Raw genomic sequence first — 19538 nt, 5'->3', positions numbered from 1 at the left:
ATAATCTTCAAGGGGCTAGCAAGTTTTATTGCCGTTGTTTCCTTAAATCTTTTCGATCAAGAAGTAGGGTGATCATCAACACCTGGGAATGGAGGGAAGTGTTGTAGTTTGCATTTTAAGTGACATCTCAGAGATACGCTCAGACATGTCTGTCCATGTGTCTATACAAAATACACAGGAAGTCACCTGACCCCCTGGAATCCATTTTGTCAAGACAAACTGTCCATATTCTGTGCATCTTTTTTTGAAAAGTAAAAATGTCCATCTTCCTCATACATTCATGGACATCTAATGTGAGGCTCCAAGAATTGAAAACTAACATCCCTTCACAATTGGGAACAACCAAGGCTAATAAGAAGCTGGCATCTACAAATTATATATCCTTTGAATGCCTGGTTATCAGAAATAAAAGTTTCAGAAATAGGGAAAAGAAGGTGGAAATCATCTCATCAGGTTCCAAGTGCTGGGAGAAGGAAGTGTGCCAGATATATGGATGTGTTGAGCAAATAATGGTGGGGCCATGGGAATGGAGTGGTTGGAACCAGGAGGCAACATCTCCAGGAATATGTCCACCCCACGTTGACAACCCTAGTGCTCCAGATTTTTTTGCATTCAATCCTGGGGTGTGGGTATCGCTGGTAATGCCAACATTTGTTGCCCAACTCTCTAAAATTGCCCTTGACATGAAGGTGATGAGCTGCCTTCTTGAATTGTTGCAGAACACTTGGTGTGGGTACACCAACAATGCCAGATCAAGTAGGAATGGTAAATTTTCTGCCCTGAGGAACATTAGTGAATGTTCAGTTAATGTTCTATTCAATGTTTGATGCCTCCTCTCTGATGAAGCTGCTTAACAATAAAAGTTGTTTATTTGAAGTTGTTAAATAAACATGCTCTCAAATTAAGTACAGCGATTCAGCATTTACTTTGGCTTTACCATGGTCAGGGTCACACAAGGTTCAAAGGCACTTTCATTTTATGCATGTATCGTGCACTCCATCTTGGGATCATTAGAGGCATGTGTGGTGAAAGGTTTCAGTTCACACATTGACAGGGTATATCTGGGTGAGATTTACAGGACCGCGCCAAGGAACACTGGAGCTCCTGCTTTTATTTCAATCTCTGTCACCCGTCCAGGCGGAGTTCCTTTTGGCTGGAACAGCTGAATTACAATCATGACAGAAAATGCACCGACTGGAGTGCCAAAAATCAATGTTTTCTGGGAAAGTCCCCAGCTCCCCCTTGGAAAATAAATCTCCTGCCTTTAGTTTGCAATCTTACTTCAGTAAGTCCGCAATACATCTCACTGCACACCACCCTTTGGTGTCCTTTAGCCGTTATTTTCTCTTTTGGCCACAAAAGTGTTGTAACATCAGCTGTCCCGACCATTTAACTAAACATGTTTACAGTACAGAGAGATGCCATTTGGCCCAATGTGTTTACTACTTGCTCTTTGCCAGAGTTAATCCATGAAAGTAATCCCATTTGCCTGCTCTCTTTTTGAGCCTTGTATTTGCTTCTGCTTCAAGTATTTAAATAAGCTTCCCTGAAGAGATGCAATGATCTTTGGCTCAGCAATTCTCTCAAGCAAGCATTCCACCCTCCAACACTGTTCATGACAAGCCTTTGTCTGACTGCATTTTATATCAAACTCACTGGGAGCAATCTTACCAGCTTGTTACGCCAGTCAACCAGCACAGCACCTGGTTTCTCGCCTCTTGCAAAACTACCAGCACAGTGAAGCTAGCATCCCTTGGGTAGTGTCAGTTTGGCACTATCAGTCTGGGACCCTGGCAGCACCAGCCCAGCATAAGGGGAGGGTGGAGCTTGAAAGAGAAGGACCTAAAGGGAGACGGGCAGGGGATATGCATGCTGTGCAATCAGGGATCAGCTGGGTGACAATTGGCATGGGGGGGGTATTCTGGCGGCAATGAGTGGAGGGGGAATCAAAGTGATGATTGCTGGGGAGGGGGTGTCAGGATGGCGATCACTGTGGAGGGAGATATCAGGCCAGCAATGCACAGGGAGGCTAGTGATAGGCTGGGAAGACCAGCAAACGGGGGTGGGGGGGGGGGGGGGTGGGAGTGATGTGTGGTGGTTGGGGGCAGGTATCTCATGGGCTTGGGGGAGTGACAGAATGCTGAGAAATCAATGTGCATGTGCAATGGCACACTCTAGCTATCAGCAACCGGCTTTCTAGCAGGAATAAATTTCATCCGTCCCACTACTGGTGTGAATCACATTTTGCCTATCTTTTTGCACTAAGTGACACAAGATCATGTCTGAGAGCTCGCCCAAAAATGGGTGCAACTCTCTCCTGTTTGCATTCTCGTTTGGCACTTAGAATTTTTTTTGGTGAAATTGCCCTATTGTTTTCATGTGATGCCAATGATTAGGCCTGTACTTCTCTGTGGATTTATTGGTAGAAGTGGGTGTAAATGATTTGCAATTTTTTTTAAAGCTTTCAATCAGCTTTTATCATGTTTTCTCAGTTCCCCTGTTTTTAGAACCTTCACCATCTCTGCAATCCTCTGAGCCCTTCCAATTATTAGTCTATTATTAGCTCTGGAGATTTTTTTCACTCCATATTGGTGGTTGTGCTTTAAACTGTGAAGGTTCTGAGCTCTGGGATAAACCCGCTCTAAACATTTTTACCTCTCTGTTCTCTGCCCTTCAGGACCTCTTTAAAGCCTATTTCTTTGACTTGCCCTTATCTGGTTTGGTGTCAAGTGATTTTCAGTAGCTTGTGTGAAGCATTTTGACATAGTGGACTGCATTAAAAATGTTTTATAAATGAAAGGTGATAATATTTCTCATGCTGACAGCATTGTGACCGATTCTTGGATAATGGTGGGCTTCTAAACCAAAAGCAATAAATTCTGATGTACAAGATATCAAGTTCTGCACCTGTGTTCACATGCACCTCATTATAATGCATTATATATTGCGAGATATATAAAGATGGGTGTGATTTTCTGGCACTTCCTGTCAGTGGGTCTTCCAGTCCCTCTGAAGGTGATTCCCCACAAAGGATTCCCTGCAAAGTACTGAAGTGATCAGCAGGACTAGAAGATCCTGCTAGCAGCCACCACCAGAAAACATGGGGTTGAAAACTTCTGTCTGTGGCACAATGGATAGCACAGCTGCCTCACAACACCAGGAAATAGGGCCGATTCCCAACTTGGGTGACTGTCTGTGCAGAGTTTGCATGTTCTCCCTGTGTCTGTGTGGGTTTCCTCTGGGTGCACCATTTTTTTCCCACAGTCCAAAAGACGTGCTGGTTAAGTGCATAGGCCATGCTAAAATCTCCCTCAACGTACCCGAACAGGCGCCAGAGTGTGACAACTAGGGGATTTTCACAGCAACTTCATTGCAGTGTTAACATAAGTAAACTTGTGAGAATAATAAATAAACTAAACCAAACTAAAAACTAATCCTGATTTTCCAGAATACAGTCTGTGTTGACTTTACAGAGTAACATTATTGACGTCAGCTCAGCAAAGAGTACTAAGAAAATGAAGAACTCCCAAAGTTAATTCCTGATTAGGTCAGGGTTGCCAGTCTTTCAGTATTCTCCTGGAGTCTCCAGGAATTAAAGATTTCCAGGAGCAAAAGCCTGGAGCAAGATCATAGGGACATTAAAAAAAGTATTTCTTCAATTTTCTAAAGCAATACCTTGTATTTATATGGCACATTGAACATAAGATCCCAAGGCAACTTACAGAATCGAGCACTATAAAACAAAATATGATGCTGAGCCATATAAGGAGATATTAGGTCATCTGACCAAAAACATAGTTAAGGAAGTAAGTTTTCAGGAGTGTGCTAAAGGAGGAAAGTGAGGTTGAGGAGCAGAAATGTGTAAGAAGGGAATTCCGAAGTTTGGGATCTGAGCAACTGAAAGCATGTCCAGCAATTAAAATCGGGAATCCAGAAAAGGCCAGAATTAGAGGAATGCAGGTATTGTGGGCAGGAGGAGGGGAGAGGCCATGAAGGAATTTGGAAACAAGATGCCAATTTAAAAATCAAAACATTGCTTGACCATGAATTGGTGTAAGTGAGCGAGCACAGGAGTGATAGGTGAAGAGGACTTGGTGCAAGTGAAGACAGGACAGCAGAGTTTTGGATGGCTTCTAATTGAAGGAAAGAGAATGTGGGAGATGAGCCAGGAGTACACTGGAATAATGAATGAGGGTTAAGGCTGCAGATCACTTGTGATAGGTGGGTTCCTGATGTGCATAGTGCTGGGGGAAAGCACGCTTACTTTGCCTGGCCCACAAGCAGTGCTGTAAAGGCACTTAGCTCCTTTGAAGAGTTGTCCTCACCTTCTTCACCTGCTGGGTTTCCCCATGCCTGCAAAATCTGATGTAAAACTTGCAAATCCAGTTAAATCAGTGGCTGATTGCCTCATATCCATATTTAAATTGTCACCCTACCTCCTGTGAGAGGCTAGCCATCCTCCTGCTTCTGTGTACCTGGATACTTTGGGGGAAGGTTGGTGCCGAGCTCAGGTGCTTAAAATTTTAAAGTCTGATCTGTTCTTTGCTGTTAAAATTCACTCTTAAAGCTCTGTTCACTTTCCTAGTGGAAATTTCATATTGGAAAATGGGACATGCCGTGGATAATTATGAGTAGGAAGACCAATGGCAGGAGTGTGGGGGCTGATGATTGCTGACAGGAGGCTGTACAAACTGAAAGCTCATGGAATACATCAAGCAAAGCTGAGAGGTCGAAGTTGAGAAATCTGGAAGATCAATTTGAAAGTGTGTATTTGAAGAAAACAAAAATTCCTCAATCTTTTGAAGTCCAGGAGATATTCAGTTTTGGGAAAATTCTTGCTTTGCGTTGGTAAATCCTTTATCGATGGGTGGGACTGCAATCTATTTGGGGAGCTTAGCGAGCAACTGGCATCTCAGTGAGGTAAACACACCAATCAGGTACTTGGGAACACTTCAACCCTTTGCCCAGATCACTGAGGTCTGGTCCTTATAATAACAAAGTCAGACAAACAGCACAATCATGGCTTTCATTGACATAAATGCACCAACCATGCACAGGCACACCGGTTCAACAATGCTACTTACTAAACTTTAGTATCTTCTTTCAGCTTGCCACTTACCTGAGAAATAAAATCCTCTCCAAGCACATTGCTCGAGTAAAGTGCCTGAAGACCAGACTTGCAACGTTCCAGATGTTTTAATCCCCTGTCACGTTCTCCACAATTTAACTGACTGCAATGATTATAGAATCCTAGAAGAGAATCATAGAACCTTACAAGGCAGGAGGAGGCCATTCAGCCCATTTAGCCTCCATCGACAACAATCCCACCAGTCCTTATCCCCGTAACCCCTGTATTCACCCTGCTAAACCCCCTGACAGTAATGTCAATTTAGCATGGCCAATGCAGCTAACCTGCACATCTTTGGGCTATGGGAGGAAACTGGAGCACCCAGAGGAAACTCATGCAGACACGGGGAGAATGTGCAAACTCCACACAGACAGTGACTCGAGGCCGAAATTGAAACTGGGTCTCTGGCGCTGTGAGGCAGCAGTGCTAATCACTGTGCCACCAATGTTCAGGGGTTGACTATGCCCAATGTTCAGGGGGTTGTGCAGCACACCAATATTAGACACCATCCACTTTCCAGCTCTGATTGTATCTAGCATTAGATATACACAGGCTCAGCTTTTTCCCTGGTCCCTGTCACTGCTCCAGGATTGTCATGAATCACCAGAGAGTGGAGATTGATGTCCAGGGCACTGCCAGGAGCCATCGGGATATTAAAACATTTCTCATCTTTCTTTTAATCCTCTTCCTGCACTTTAACTTAAAAAGTATTCAAAGAAAACATTGGCGAAGGGGAAGCAGGGGGCTGGCTGGCTGAAGTTCAATCAGGGCTGTTCATCTTTCAGTTTGTGTGGGAGGACGGTGTGCCGTGACAGTGGAGATGTTGAGAAACCAGTGGTGGAGGTGGGGCTGAGGGAGGCAGTGAACATGTGATGAAACCTCCAGGAATATGTTCAACCAGAGCCTGACCCAAGCGAGGAAACAAGGACAGAAATAAAACGTTTCCCCTTCAAACATCCATTAAGGATGATACATGGAGACCAAACCGTGAGTGATTTCTCACCTCACCAGCCACAAGCCTACACCATTCACGGATTACCCTGCTGGCCTAAATGGCACAAACTGGCTTGCCCCCCTCCCCCCCAAGTAAACCAAAGCTCCTGCAATATTTATGCTTTTCATATCAAGCCTGGATCATCTACTATGTAGTTGTTTCAAACTGCTGATGAGATATAAAAAAAAGCAGTTCCTTTACCCATGCTTGTGGTCTAACTTTTACATAGTTGTGTCCTGACATGTTTTCCCCATGAAGTCATTCTTTTCAAATTAGGAGTTCGTTAATGGTTGCATGCCTGTGTTTTGTCAGAATTTTAAGATAAGGGCACCGGGTTTCATGATTTCAATAGTGCCTGTGTATGCTCGGTTAATAAAACATTTTGGAGTTGTTTAGATTTGCCTTTTGCTACGTGCTGCTATACAGCTACTAGTATTACTTGATGCATAAAGCAGGTTTTTGTACAGGACTTGACTCAAAGTCAACATCGCCGTTGGACCTTTTCCCCTAGGAGGTAATTTGAACTGGGGTTGCCAAACCGAGCGGTGAACTTGACCATGCTGGGTTGATACAAATCTGCTTTGGGGCGCAGTGATTTGTTCCTCGTAATGCAGCAATGGACACACACTCTGCGGCAAGAAGAGCAGAGACAAAAAACCCGAGACCTGTTTGCAAAGAACTGAAACCTGCCTGTTTCACGAGAGTAAACATAACCCTTGTCCCTGAGAAATCTACCTCAGTTGTGTGAAGCCCAATTCCAGATTTATTATTTGTGCAGTTGTGGAAGACATTCAACAGCTGTGTTTATCTTGGCTTGAAGTTTCTGTATTAAGTGCTGGAGCGGAGAATTGTAGATGTGTGATGCCGTTCGAACTTCATGCACTTGAGAATCAGCATCGATATGGCATTGACATTTTATGCCATGCCAAAGCAAAGCAAGGCCATTCCTGGCCTTTAGTGCTTGAAGCCTCGCCTTTTGCCATTGTTCTTTTCTTTGTCCTGTGCTCTTGTCTCTCACTGAAAGGAAATTTGCTGACAGCTGCACAGATTCCTTTATCTTACGGGGAGGGTAGGAGAGGAATAGTGGAAGCCTTCAGAGATTAACAGATATAGTCAGAAGATAGGCTGAACTTTAATTTTTCTGAGATTGAATTAATTTCTGAGAGGGGTATACTGATTTTAGAAGTTTTCGGCATGTGTTCTATTTCGACATTTCCGAGTGAATTGAACACCTATGCACCTCTGGTATGCTAGGTTGTGTTTTACAAGCCATCCATTGTTCCTCAATATTATACTTTTTCTGAGTGATTGGAAAGCTTGTTTGTGACGATTGGAAGGTGAAGCTTGTTTGTGTAAATCAAGCATACATAGCAATTGGTGTTTGCTCAGGGCTCAAATGTGAAGACATTTCTGTTTTGTTCAAGAGGTGTCTCCAAGCAACTGCTTTGCAAAAGTCAGGAATTTGCAATAATTATTGTTTATAGTCTGGTGCAGATCAGAGCATGCCAATGCGTCCAGCAATAATAGTTGTGGTTTTCTGCAATGGCTATTTAAAATAATTATATATAAGGGGCGGGCACCTAAAACATGTGGTTTAAAATATCAAAGTGGCCTCTAACTGAGTTAACCATTGCACCAGCGCAATTGTTAGCAACACTAGGAAAGCCAACTCAGTAGCATTAAGAGCAGCGAAGGAACAAATATGTGGCACCCAAGGAGTTTGACTAAAGTTGGGGTCAAGAGGAATAACCGCACAACATAGATGGGATACAGAAACGCATCTCTTTCAGCTGCCTGCAATTTTAAGTCATCTTGAGTTTGCACTAATATAAGCTGTGGAAAGTTATTCAGGCACAGGATAACACTTTCCACCTCCTCGCCATCCATTGGTGGGCAGAGGGTGGCAGGTAAATACACCAGGGAGTCATTCCACTGGGTTCTGGCATGTTGAGGATTTTCATCTTACATCAAAATATGCAGGGTTCGAGACATATTCCAGAGAGCCCAGCTGAGTGGAGACAAGAGTACAGGCTCTGAATTCTGAGTTGAAAAGACTATTTACATATGTGTGGGTGGCCATCCACCTCCAGCCCCTATATCCCAAACCCAATCCCACTATCGTGTAGAATTTATGAACTCAATATTCCCTGCTGAAGAAAACAAACCATTAGATTAGTCCATATAACAATGATCACAGTTCATGTTGTGGCTGCTCGACTGCAAACCCGTCCTCTACTTCACACGATCCTTCACAGGATTAGTGCACAGATACAAAAACAATAACAACTTTGATACTTGAACCACACCCACCATCTCATAATCAGCCTGATAGTGACAGATTTAATGAGTCTGAGTCTCTGAGTTCCTTTCTGAAATGCCAGCAGTGATAAAACTGGCTTTAATGTAGATAAATGATGACTGCTCTGCGTTTAACTGAAGACAGAGTTTGAATAATGATCTTTTTCCAGGTTTCAGTCCTGGTTCTGATGAATCAACTCCTAGAGTTGCACTAAATCATGGCGTGCTTATAACTGTGACCTTAGCATTTAGGCCCTCACTTTCTGGGACATTTGTGGTGATGGCAATCATACTTGCTGCTGAAAGGCATCACAATGAATAAAATAACAGGAAGGAGATTTGCCAGATAGATCTCTAATGGGACAACATTCCAGATGCAAATCCTGTAACACATTTCAACCTACAAAACTGTGGCTATGAATTATTAATCCCCTCAGGCGCATGCACTTGGCAGGCCCAGGAGTGAGGGTGAAACATTTCTGGGGCAGCGATCAGCTCCAGAATGCCACTTCATGCTGGCCAGCCAATTAACCATTAGGCAGTGGATGGTGGGGGGGAGGCACTGAGGAAAGGGAGAGTGCAAGTTGACACTTCTAATAGACTCCAAAAAGTGGACAGCTGATGCAGAGCTGTCTCAGGGAGCTGCAGACCTGTACAAAATAATTCCTGATGCAAAAATGGCAGAACCATGTCTGGACAGCACATTCTCAAACACAAATCTCAGTCCCCAGACTCCTTTTTAAATTTTATTTCAGCCCTGGCATTTCATCCTGCCCTGGATCGGATTTGCAGCTAAAACATGAAGACCGCCAGGCCAATCGATCTGCCCGCTACAAAGGCAATCAGGCCATGTAAAATTGTGTTCAGTTGGTCACTTAATGGGTTAAATTGCCTGTTTGATTGTTGCCGAGCACATTTCTGACTCACGCACTCACCCGCCGATTGAAATATCGCATGAGTGTGTAATGATATCGAGAGGCACATCTGATGTCTTTTCGTGTCGTTTCACACACATTCACATGTTCGCACGTGTCCCGCCCAAGCAACGGAACATTCTGACTGTGGTAATAGAGGAAGTTCTGGAATGTCTGGTACTGAACACAGTGACCCAATTTGTGCAACACAGTGGAGTTACAGCTCCCTCTTATGTGTCGCTTCAACTTGCTTTGCGTGAAAAATAACAGTGCAATACAGAGAGAGGAAAATCAGAGTTCTTGGGGAACTGCCGAGAGCAAATGTAGCTAACGCATGCTGCAGCCAGCCAGCAGTGTTTGATGTTGTTTCTGGGTTTAAAAAAACAAAGAGAATGATGTTCTAATCCCAGATGAATGTCCTTCACCCTGATGAGCACCAGATTCATTCAAAGATATTTTCATCAAAGCAGGTAGCTCAGATTTACAAATTACCTCCGTTATAAAGTAAACTAGGACAGGCATCTGGATCCATTTGGTCTTCCAATTCAGATGAGGTCATCTGATTTTTAGATGAATGAAGTTCAAGAATTTATGCCTCGGATATATTCCAAAAAAAATATAATAATGCATATTATGGAAAACGACTGTAATAGACACACACACGCACACACACACACACACACACACACATACACAACACACACACACGCACACATATGTTGTGCGCCTTTGGAGATTTTGGCATTCAAACACAATTTGTGTGCATTAAGAGTCACAGTGCAGGATATTGTCACATGTCAGCCAATGCATAACAAGCTATAACCTTACTGTTCTCTCCCTTCCCCCTCTCGAGGAATGGGCATGCCTAGATTTGGACCATCTCAGAATGAATACTCTTCTCTGAAACACAAGCTGAGAAAACTGACTTTACTGAAAAGTAACCAAAGGGTCTAATGGCAGGCCAAAAGAGTAAGCATTGTGTCATACATTCAGTCTTTTGGTAGTGCCTGACCTTGAATTCTGCTGAAAAGAAAGACATGCTGCTGAAGTTTTTTGTCTTGCACTCATCAGGATAAATGCAAGAATGCCAAATTTCAAACAATCACAGCAGTTTAGGCCTGGATTTTGCACCTGTTGGGCATACTCCCTTGGTGGGCGTGTGCTTCAGGTGAGCCTGCAAGGTGGTGTGAAACACGATTCTGGCCACAAGCGGGTCTGGAATGCGGCTTTACACTGGCTGGCTGAGTAACAGGCAGCTAATATGAAGCGCAGGTTGGGAATGGCTCAGTACTGTTGGGGAGGGTGGGAAGAGGGCGGAGAAAAGGGAGAGTGCAGGCTGGCACTTCCAATGGGTTCCCACATGGAGCATAGCCACTGCGGAGCTGCCTAGGGAGATGTAGACACATACAAAATAAAATCCCAATGTCAAGTGGCTACAAGCAGTGTCTGGGCAGCACATTCAAACACAAACTCAGTCTCCAGATACCTTTTTATAATTTGATTTCAACCATGACATTTCATCCAGGCCTGGATCTAGGTTGCAGCTAAAACATAAACGCTGATTGACCTTTGGGCAGGCCCACCAACCATAAAAGTAGATGGGCCACGTGACATTGCTTTCAATTGATACCTAATGGACCAAATTGCCTACTTTAATATCGGTGTGCAAACTTTCAACTCTCATGCATGCCCAGTCACCAAAATATCACGTAAATGTGCAATTACATTGGAATACATTCCAGATATCTCATGTAACTTTGTGCATTTCCAGATTAGACACACACCTGCCCAAGCTGTGTAAAATTCTTATACTACTGGAGAAAAGTATGCTGCTGGCTGGCAGGTCAACTCTGATTGGCTGAGGCGTTGCCATGGAGATTACCCCACCTTCCTAGTTACTTTAGAAAAGCTACAAATTTTGGACATATTTCTTTTGTTTGCTGAGTGGATAGATGTTTATCGCTTCTAACAAATGTAAATGAGCCATGTTATGACCTTGACTAAATACCTTCAATTGATTGTGAGTGTTGTCATGACGATGGGAAACTGAGTGAGATCTACCGTTAACTTCAGCAGCCAACGGAAAACATATTGAACTGGTTCAAAAGCTCCTTTTTTTAATACAAGAAAATATACTGACCAAAGATAGCTACCACCAGTCACCTGATGTTTTGTATTGTAGGTTGACTACTTTTCTGGAAGTTCTGAAATGGATTGCACTGCCTATCTGCCCTGACACATTAGATTGAATTTTATACCTGGAGGCGTCAGGGTCTAGTTCAGAAATGGACCCTTGAAAGAATCATAGAATCATAGAAACCTACAGTGCAGAAAGACGCCCTTCGGCCCATCGAGTCTGCACCAAACACAATCCCACCCAGACCCCACCCCCACATCCCTACATATTATACCCACTAATCCCTCTAACCTGCACATCCCTGGACACTAAGGGGCAATTTCTTAGCATGGCCTATTAACCTAACCCGCACATCTTTGGACTGTGGGAGGAAACCGGAGTACCTGGAGGAAACCCACGCAGACACAAGGAGAATGTGCAAGCTCCACACAGACAGTGACACGAGCCAGGAATCAAACCCAGGACCCTGGAGCTGTGAAGCAGCAGTGCTAACCACTGTGCTACCGTGCTGCCCAAGGAACGCATTAAAATGCAAAGAGATGGATCTTAATCAATGGTAATTATATCACGACAATGGGAACCGTTAACCAGCCCAATACACACAACAGACGCTCAAAGCTGGCTCTGGGGGACAAAATAACCCACCTCCTGTTGGTTTCTCTTACCTTGAGATTTACCAAAAGTTTCTGAGATGAGAGATCAAAAATGTGGTTAAGTGTCTACAACAGTGACTGCAAGACATATTAATCAAATTCCTTTCTTGCAATATACAAGAACTGAGTGAAAAGTGATTTGGAAAAACCTTCTCTCTCTTTTTGTTTCTCTGTCTCTCTCAACTCCAGGATTTCAAAGGAAACCAGCTAACTTCAAATGACCAGACCAGCATATACCTCAAGGACAATCAAAGGACTTAATCGTATATTCTTCAAACTTTTATTTGAATTCTAACTTTTCTTACTTCTGAAATGTGTGTATGTGTGTGTGTGTCACATCTTTTGTTTTTTCTGGAGCTAGTAACTATTTAACTTATGCTTTTTTTCAGTTAAGAAAATCTGGTTTGATTGGCTTCTTATTAAACAATAAATTGAATTTTTCAGGGAGGTGATTAGGTATGTAAATGAGAGCAGTGCAGTTGATTTAGTCTACATGGACTTCAGTAAGGCTTTTCATGAAATCATAGAATCCCTGCAGTATAGTATGAGGCCATTCAGCCCATCAAGCCTGCACCAACAGCAATCTCCCCCAGGCCCTATCCCTGTAACCCCATTCACTTACCATTTGATTTGATTTGATTTGATTTATTATTGTCACATGTATTAACATACAGTGAAAAGTATTGTTTCTTACGCGCTATACCGACAAAACATTCTGTTCATAGAGAAGGAAACAAGAGATTGCAGAATGTATGTTACAGTCATGGCTGGGGTGTAGAGAAAGATCAACTTAATGCAAGGTAGGTCTATTCAAAAGTCTGACTGTAGCAGGGAAGCTGTTCTTGAGTCAGTTGGTGCGTGACTTCAGACTTTTGAATCTTTTCCCTGACAGAAGAAGGTGCAAGAAAGAATGTGCGCAGTGTGTGGGTCCTTAATTAAACTGGCTGCTTTGCCAAGGCAGCAGGAAGTGTAGACAGAGTCAATGGATGGGGGGCTGGTTTGCGTGATTGATTGGGCTACATTCACAACCTTTTGTTGTTCCTTGCAGTCTTGGGCAGAGCAGGAGCCATACCAAGCTGTGATACAACCAAAAGAATGCTTTCTATGTGCATCTGTAAAAGTTAGTGAGAGTTGCAGCTGACATGCCAAATTTCCGTAGCCTTCTGAGAAAGTAGAGGCATAGGTGGATAGTGTTGGCATGGGGGAACCAGGACAGGTTGTTGATGATCTGGACACCTAAAAACCTGAAGCTCTCAACCCTTTCTACTTCGTCCCCATTGATATGGACAGGGGCATGTCCTCCTTTACGCTTCCTGAAGTCTATGATACTTTCCTTCGTTTTGTTGACATTGAGGGAGAGATTATTGTTGCCGCACCAGTTCACCAGATTGTCTATCTCATTCTTGTACTCTGTCTCATCATTGTTTGAGATCCGACCCACTATGGTGGTGTCGTCAGCAAACTTGAAAATCGAATTGGAGGGGAATTTGGCCACACAGTCATAGGTATATAGGAGTATAGTAGGGGGCTGAGAACATAGCCTTGTGGGGTAAATTCCCCTAACACTGAGAAGCAATTGAGCATGGCTAATCAGCCTAATCCACGCATCTTTGGACAAGGTCTGCGTGGGAGACCAATCAAGAAGGTACGATCACATGATCCAGGGCAATTTGACGAATTGAATCCAAAATTGGCTCAGTGATAGGAGGCAGAGGGTAATGGTCAAAGGTTGACTGGAAACCTGCATCTAGTGAGGTACCCCACTGATTGGTGCTGGGTCCTTTGCGGTTTTGTAGTGTACATTAATGATCCCGTTGCAAAGGGGGGATATGATCAGTAAGTCCACAGATGGCATGGAAATTGTTGGTGTAGTAAATAAAAGGGAGGAAAACCTTCGATTATAGGATGATGTACATGGGTTGGCCAGGTGGGCAGAACATTGGCAAATGGAATGTAACCCTGAAAAGTGTGAGATGACGCAGGGCAAGTAAACTCTCGGCTTGTCTCTATAGTGTTTTTTTGCGATTCACCATGATGCACACTGTTTTGACATCTTCTGCTATGTTGAGGAGATTCAGGGCTACACGAACATCTTTGCTCCAGAGAAAGAAAGACTGGTAATGGAAGACATACAGAAGCTCACAGCTTCGCTTGTCACCAAACCACAATGGTTCCAAAGTCATGCCAGTGACCAGAAGTTGGATTCCCCTGGGCCCATAAAGTGACATGCCTGTTGTTCATGGCCAGCTGTCTTTCAGCCACTGTTCCAGTCACTGTTGTTTATCTATTTGCTACTGAACAAATTTAAATGACAGCTCCGAGGCTCTGGAATTGTCAGCACAGTATTACTCACTTATAAAGACAAATTGCTGGAACCCTATTTGTAAGTGATTTTGTTCAGATGTTGCAAAGTTCAAACTATATCATTTACAGGCTAAGTTTGTTGAATACTCTGTTTTTTATTCATGCGTGGAATGTGGGAAATACTGGCAAGGCAAGATTTTATTGCTCATTCCTGATTGGCCTTGAGATGGTGTTGATGAACTGCCATCTTGAATCACTGCAGTGTGTGAGGAAGGTCTTTTCCACAGTGCTTGTGAGAAAGGGAGTTCCAGATTTTGACCCAGAAACAGTGAAGGAACAGTGATTAGTTTCTCATCAGGCACCATGACTTGGAGGAAACACACAGCTGGTGGTGCTGCCAAGTGTCTATTTCTCTTGCTCTCAGTTTTAGAACATGCAGATTTATCAGATGAAATGGAATAAGCCTTGGTGAGTTGTTGTAGCCGTGCATGTTGTAGATGGTACATTGTCATTACCGTGAGCCAGTAGTGGGAAGAGTCAATGTCAGTTGACCCTGGTCAGCAGTTTACAATGCCCTTCTTCAAATTAATTTGGATTCCCATGCCAGTGCTCATGGCCATCATACATTTCCATTGACAATCATCATACCAAAGTTTTTTATTTTAGAGTGAATCCCTCCTGCAGTATTACACACATTGCTTTACAACATTCATAAAGGTGCTCTTTTATGTTAAGTATCTCTTAAAATACAGAATGGTCAGAGTATTATTCAACAGGTTGGAAGGTTTAGTGAAATTCCACTTGTTATAACCCAGGTGAGAAACTCTGAGGTGTTTTACAAAGTCAGTCTCAACCATAGGTTTTGTACTTTGATTTTGGCATGGGCGAACATAAGGTGTTTCACTCCAGATATGATTCAAGTGTCCACTCAGAAGCTTTTATCAATCAAAGTTTATTTAAGAATTTGGTTAACGTATAAGAAAATTAGCAATACTTTTATCAATTACAAAAAAGCAACCATGATATTGTATTGTATTAACCTTATACTGTTCTAAATGAAACAATCCCCAAAACCATACACCCCTTTTAGGCTCAGCACAGAAAGCAAGTGTGCTCACGTGATGCTGGATTTTGCAGCTTTGTTATACTTGCTGTGAATTAGTCATTTGGGTGTTGAATTATAATGTTGAGGCTTTCCAGGCCTGGAACTTTCAGTACAGCTTCAGAAAGAGAGAGATAAAGACATTGCTTGCTCTTAGCTTCTAACTAGAAACTCACAGACAGCAAAATTTTCATTCCAAAGAGAGAGACAGAAAACATTGCTTTCAGTCTGCAGTCTGAACATTTCTGACAAAAATGAAATTAAAAGCTTGGATTTTTCCTGTTTGAAAAAAGCTGTCCAAAGCCTACATCTGACCTATCAATCATGCTCCACCCAACAATTCCAAATGGGTCATAAAACTCCAGGATATTACACTAGACCATATAAAAAAAAACAAGATGCCCATTACATTGCTTCAACAACAATTAGAGGACATCGGCTCAGATATTATGGCAACAAAACAAAAAAGGCTAGTCCTGCTTAAAAGAACTGCAGAGAAACATGATTAAAATCCATTTCTTTAAGGCACAGTATTGTCACACACTATTCAAATATTTTCTCTTCTTTCACTGCAGGTGATCATTTTGAAGGGTGGGATCGTCATCCTGAACAAAATGCTTCTTTTCTTTGCTTTCACCCACACCATGTAGCAACATAAATCGTGCAAAAGCTCTTCTGCTTTCTTCTTAACCCACCCCGCCCCCACCAAGCCCCCTGACCCTCTCCACCACCCATCCCCAAAGCTGGCATTCTTTATATTATGAACAGAGTGCCCTTCATAAATATGAAATGTGTTTATGTTGCATTCCCTTAATTATTCAAGAAATTGTCCCTGTGATAGTGGACGCTTATTACTGATGCAAACACCTAGCCAAAACTGGATTTTGATTTCCACCAGGCTTCTGCTGGAGCTTCCATTATTAATATTTTCAGATAGGGTTTAGGTGGTACCAGTGGGATCCTTTTTCATTCCCCACTCATGTGATATAGGGATTAATGGCAAGGCTCATAAATGTGTCCATTCCGAATTGCTCCAAAGCAAATAATGGTGAGCCATCACTTTTAAGTGATGGCTCACCAAGGGGCTTTGGCCTTGTGGATCCAGAACTGGCTTGCCTGCAGAAGGCAGAAAGTGGTTGTGGATGGGTCTTTTTCTGCATGGAGGTCGGTCACCAGTGGAGTGCCCCAGGGATCTGTTCTAGGACCCTTGCTGTTTGTCATTTTCATAAATGACCTGGATGAGGAAGTGGAGGGATGGGTAAGTAAGTTCGCCGACGACACGAAGGTTGGTGGTGTTGTGGATAGTCTGGAGGGATGTCAGAAGTTGCAGCGTGACATAGATAGGATGCAAGACTGAGTGGAGAAGTGGCAGATGGACTTCAACGTGGATAAATGTGTAGTGGTCTATTTTGGCAGGGCCAGTGGGATGAAGGAGTACAATATCAAGGGTAGGAGTCTTAGCTGTGTTGAGGAGCAGAAGAACCTTGGGGTCCAGGTCCATAGGACTCTTAAATCGCCCTTGATGGTGGAGGATGTGGTCAAGAAGGCGTATGGTGTACTGGACTTCATTAATCGAGGGATTGAGTTTCAGAGTTGGGAGGTAATGCTGCAACTTTATAAGACCCTTGTCAGACCCCACTTGGAGTACTGTGCGCAGTTCTGGTCGCCTCACTACAGGAAGGATGTGGAAGCTATTGAGAGGGTGCAGAGGAGATTTACAAGGATGTTGCCCGGATTGGGAGGCATGCCTTATGAAGGTAGGTTGAGGGAGCTAGGTCTCTTCTCCCTGGAGAGACGAAGGGGACCTGGTAGAGGTTTATAAGATGTTGAAAGGTATAGATAGGGTGGATTCTCAGAGGCTATTTCCCAGAGCTGAAATGGTCGCTATGAGAGGACACAGGTTTAAGGTGCTAGGGAGCAGGTACAGAGGAGATGTCAGGGGTAAGTTTTTCACTCAGAGGGTGGTGAGTGAGTGGAATCGGCTGCCGTCGGTGGTTGTGGAGGCAAACTCGCTGGGGTCTTTTAAAAGACTTCTGGATGAGTATATGGGATTTAATGGGATTGGGAGTTATGGTATGTATGGATATGATTGGCGCAACTTGTGGGCTGAAGGGCCTGTTTGTGCTGTAGTGTTCTATGTTCTATGTTTAAGTGGCTAATGAGCACAGTTAAGAATCATTCCTCTAGATCTTGTGCCACATATAATCCAGATCGTATCAGGATGGCCAACCCCCTTCTCTAAAGGACATAATGAACCAGATGGGTTTTACATCAATCTTTTACTTTTGTTACTGTTATTCATTTAATTAATTGAACTTAAATTGCCCAGCTGCTGAGCTAGGATTTGAACTCGTATCTCCAGATTATTAGTCCAGGCCTCTGGATCACCAGTACAATAACATACCGATCTCCCAGGGCATGCCTCACAATGAGTCAAAGGCTGTGCTATGGCATAGGTGCGCTGTCAATTAAATGTGATAAGATTACACAGGAAGTAAGTCTGACCCTTATGGGAAGCAAATGCACAGGTAAGAATTTCAGTACGTTGCTAAGTGAGAAGCTGTGACATTGCTCATGGTGCATCGAAGATTGTGTTCTTATCAAGAACGTTTGATGGGAAAATGAAGCACAGTAGAGTTATAGAAAGTATGACATATGCAGGAATTGTATGTGGGACTTTTAATTTAGCTGAGTCCCATGCTGTTACTCACTGTTAATCAGGAAATACAGTTGTTAATGCTGCATTTGTTTAACATCGAGGGACTGAGAGCCATTACTAAATCAATTGGGAATTTTTATTAAAATTAATTCCAAACTCTTTCTATTATTCAATGAAAGCTGTAAATAAGTGGGTCTTATTATATATGGCATCATCTTTATGCATTTAACCTTAACCCCTTGCAACAGCAATAATTTCCACATATATAGCTTATGTACAATGTCTTAAGGTGCTTCCAGCATTCCCATTTTTGAAGCTATGGATTCACAGCAAGGTCGTATAAGTTGGAGGTAGGCTTCTACTAGTTAGCTGTACAGGGTAGGGAATGGGTTTTGCTACATTGGGAAATAGTCCTGAAGTTCAGCTGAACAGTGGTGGGGCTTCTCAGGTCTGCATGTCTGTCTGGCTGTTTCTGTCTCTTCTTTCTCTATCTATCAGTCTATCTCTCAACCTTCTTGTATAACTGCAGTCCCTAAGGTGTAGGTACACCCACACTGCTGTTAGGGAGTGAGCTCCAGGGTTTTGATCCAGTGACTGTGAAGAAACAGCGATATATTTCAAATCATGATAGCAAGTGACATGAAGGGAAACCTCCAGGTGATGGTGTTCTATGGTATCTGCTGCCTTTGCCCTTCTAGATGGTGGTGGTCATGAGTTTGGAAGGTGCTGACTCAGGAAATTTGGTGAGTTCCTGAGGTACAATTTGTAGATAGTACACATTGCTACCACATTTTGTCAGTGGTGGAGGAAATCAATGTTTGTGGAAGGGGTCGTAATCAAGCAGGCTGCTTTGTTCTGGAAGGTGTCAAGCTTCTTGAGGTTTTTTTGGAGCTATACTCATCCAGGCAAGTGGAGAGTCTTCTATCACACTCCTGACTTGCACCTTGTTGATGGTGGGCAGGCTCTGGGGAGTCAGGAGTGAGTTAGTCGTCACAGAATTCCTAGCCTTTAACTCTATTAGCAACAGTATTTATATAGCTAGTCCAGTCCAGGTTCTGGTCCATGGTAACCCCCAGGATGTTGAACGTGAGGGATTCAGCGATGACAATACAACTGAGTGTCATTATCTGTGTCATTTTCTCTTTGCCTTTTCAGTATTCCTCATAAAGTCTCTGGCTCTGTCGTTTTTTTCTCATTTTTGCCACTAACTAAGTTAAGGTGGTCACATTTTTTAGCGATAAAACCCAATTGTTAATAAATTATTTTTTAGTGTTAGAAATTCTTGGAGTTTTTTGGTTTGCACTCATTAGGATAATCACATCAATACTAATGTCAGGAGAAACAACAAC

This window comes from Carcharhinus amblyrhynchos, chromosome 9 (assembly GCF_965287045.1).
Source record: "Carcharhinus amblyrhynchos chromosome 9, sCarAmb.v2.hapA, whole genome shotgun sequence".
In the NCBI taxonomy this organism is placed as follows: domain Eukaryota; kingdom Metazoa; phylum Chordata; class Chondrichthyes; order Carcharhiniformes; family Carcharhinidae; genus Carcharhinus; species Carcharhinus amblyrhynchos.
The sequence above is the reverse complement of the archived record's forward strand: the minus strand, read 5'-3'. Positions refer to the sequence as shown.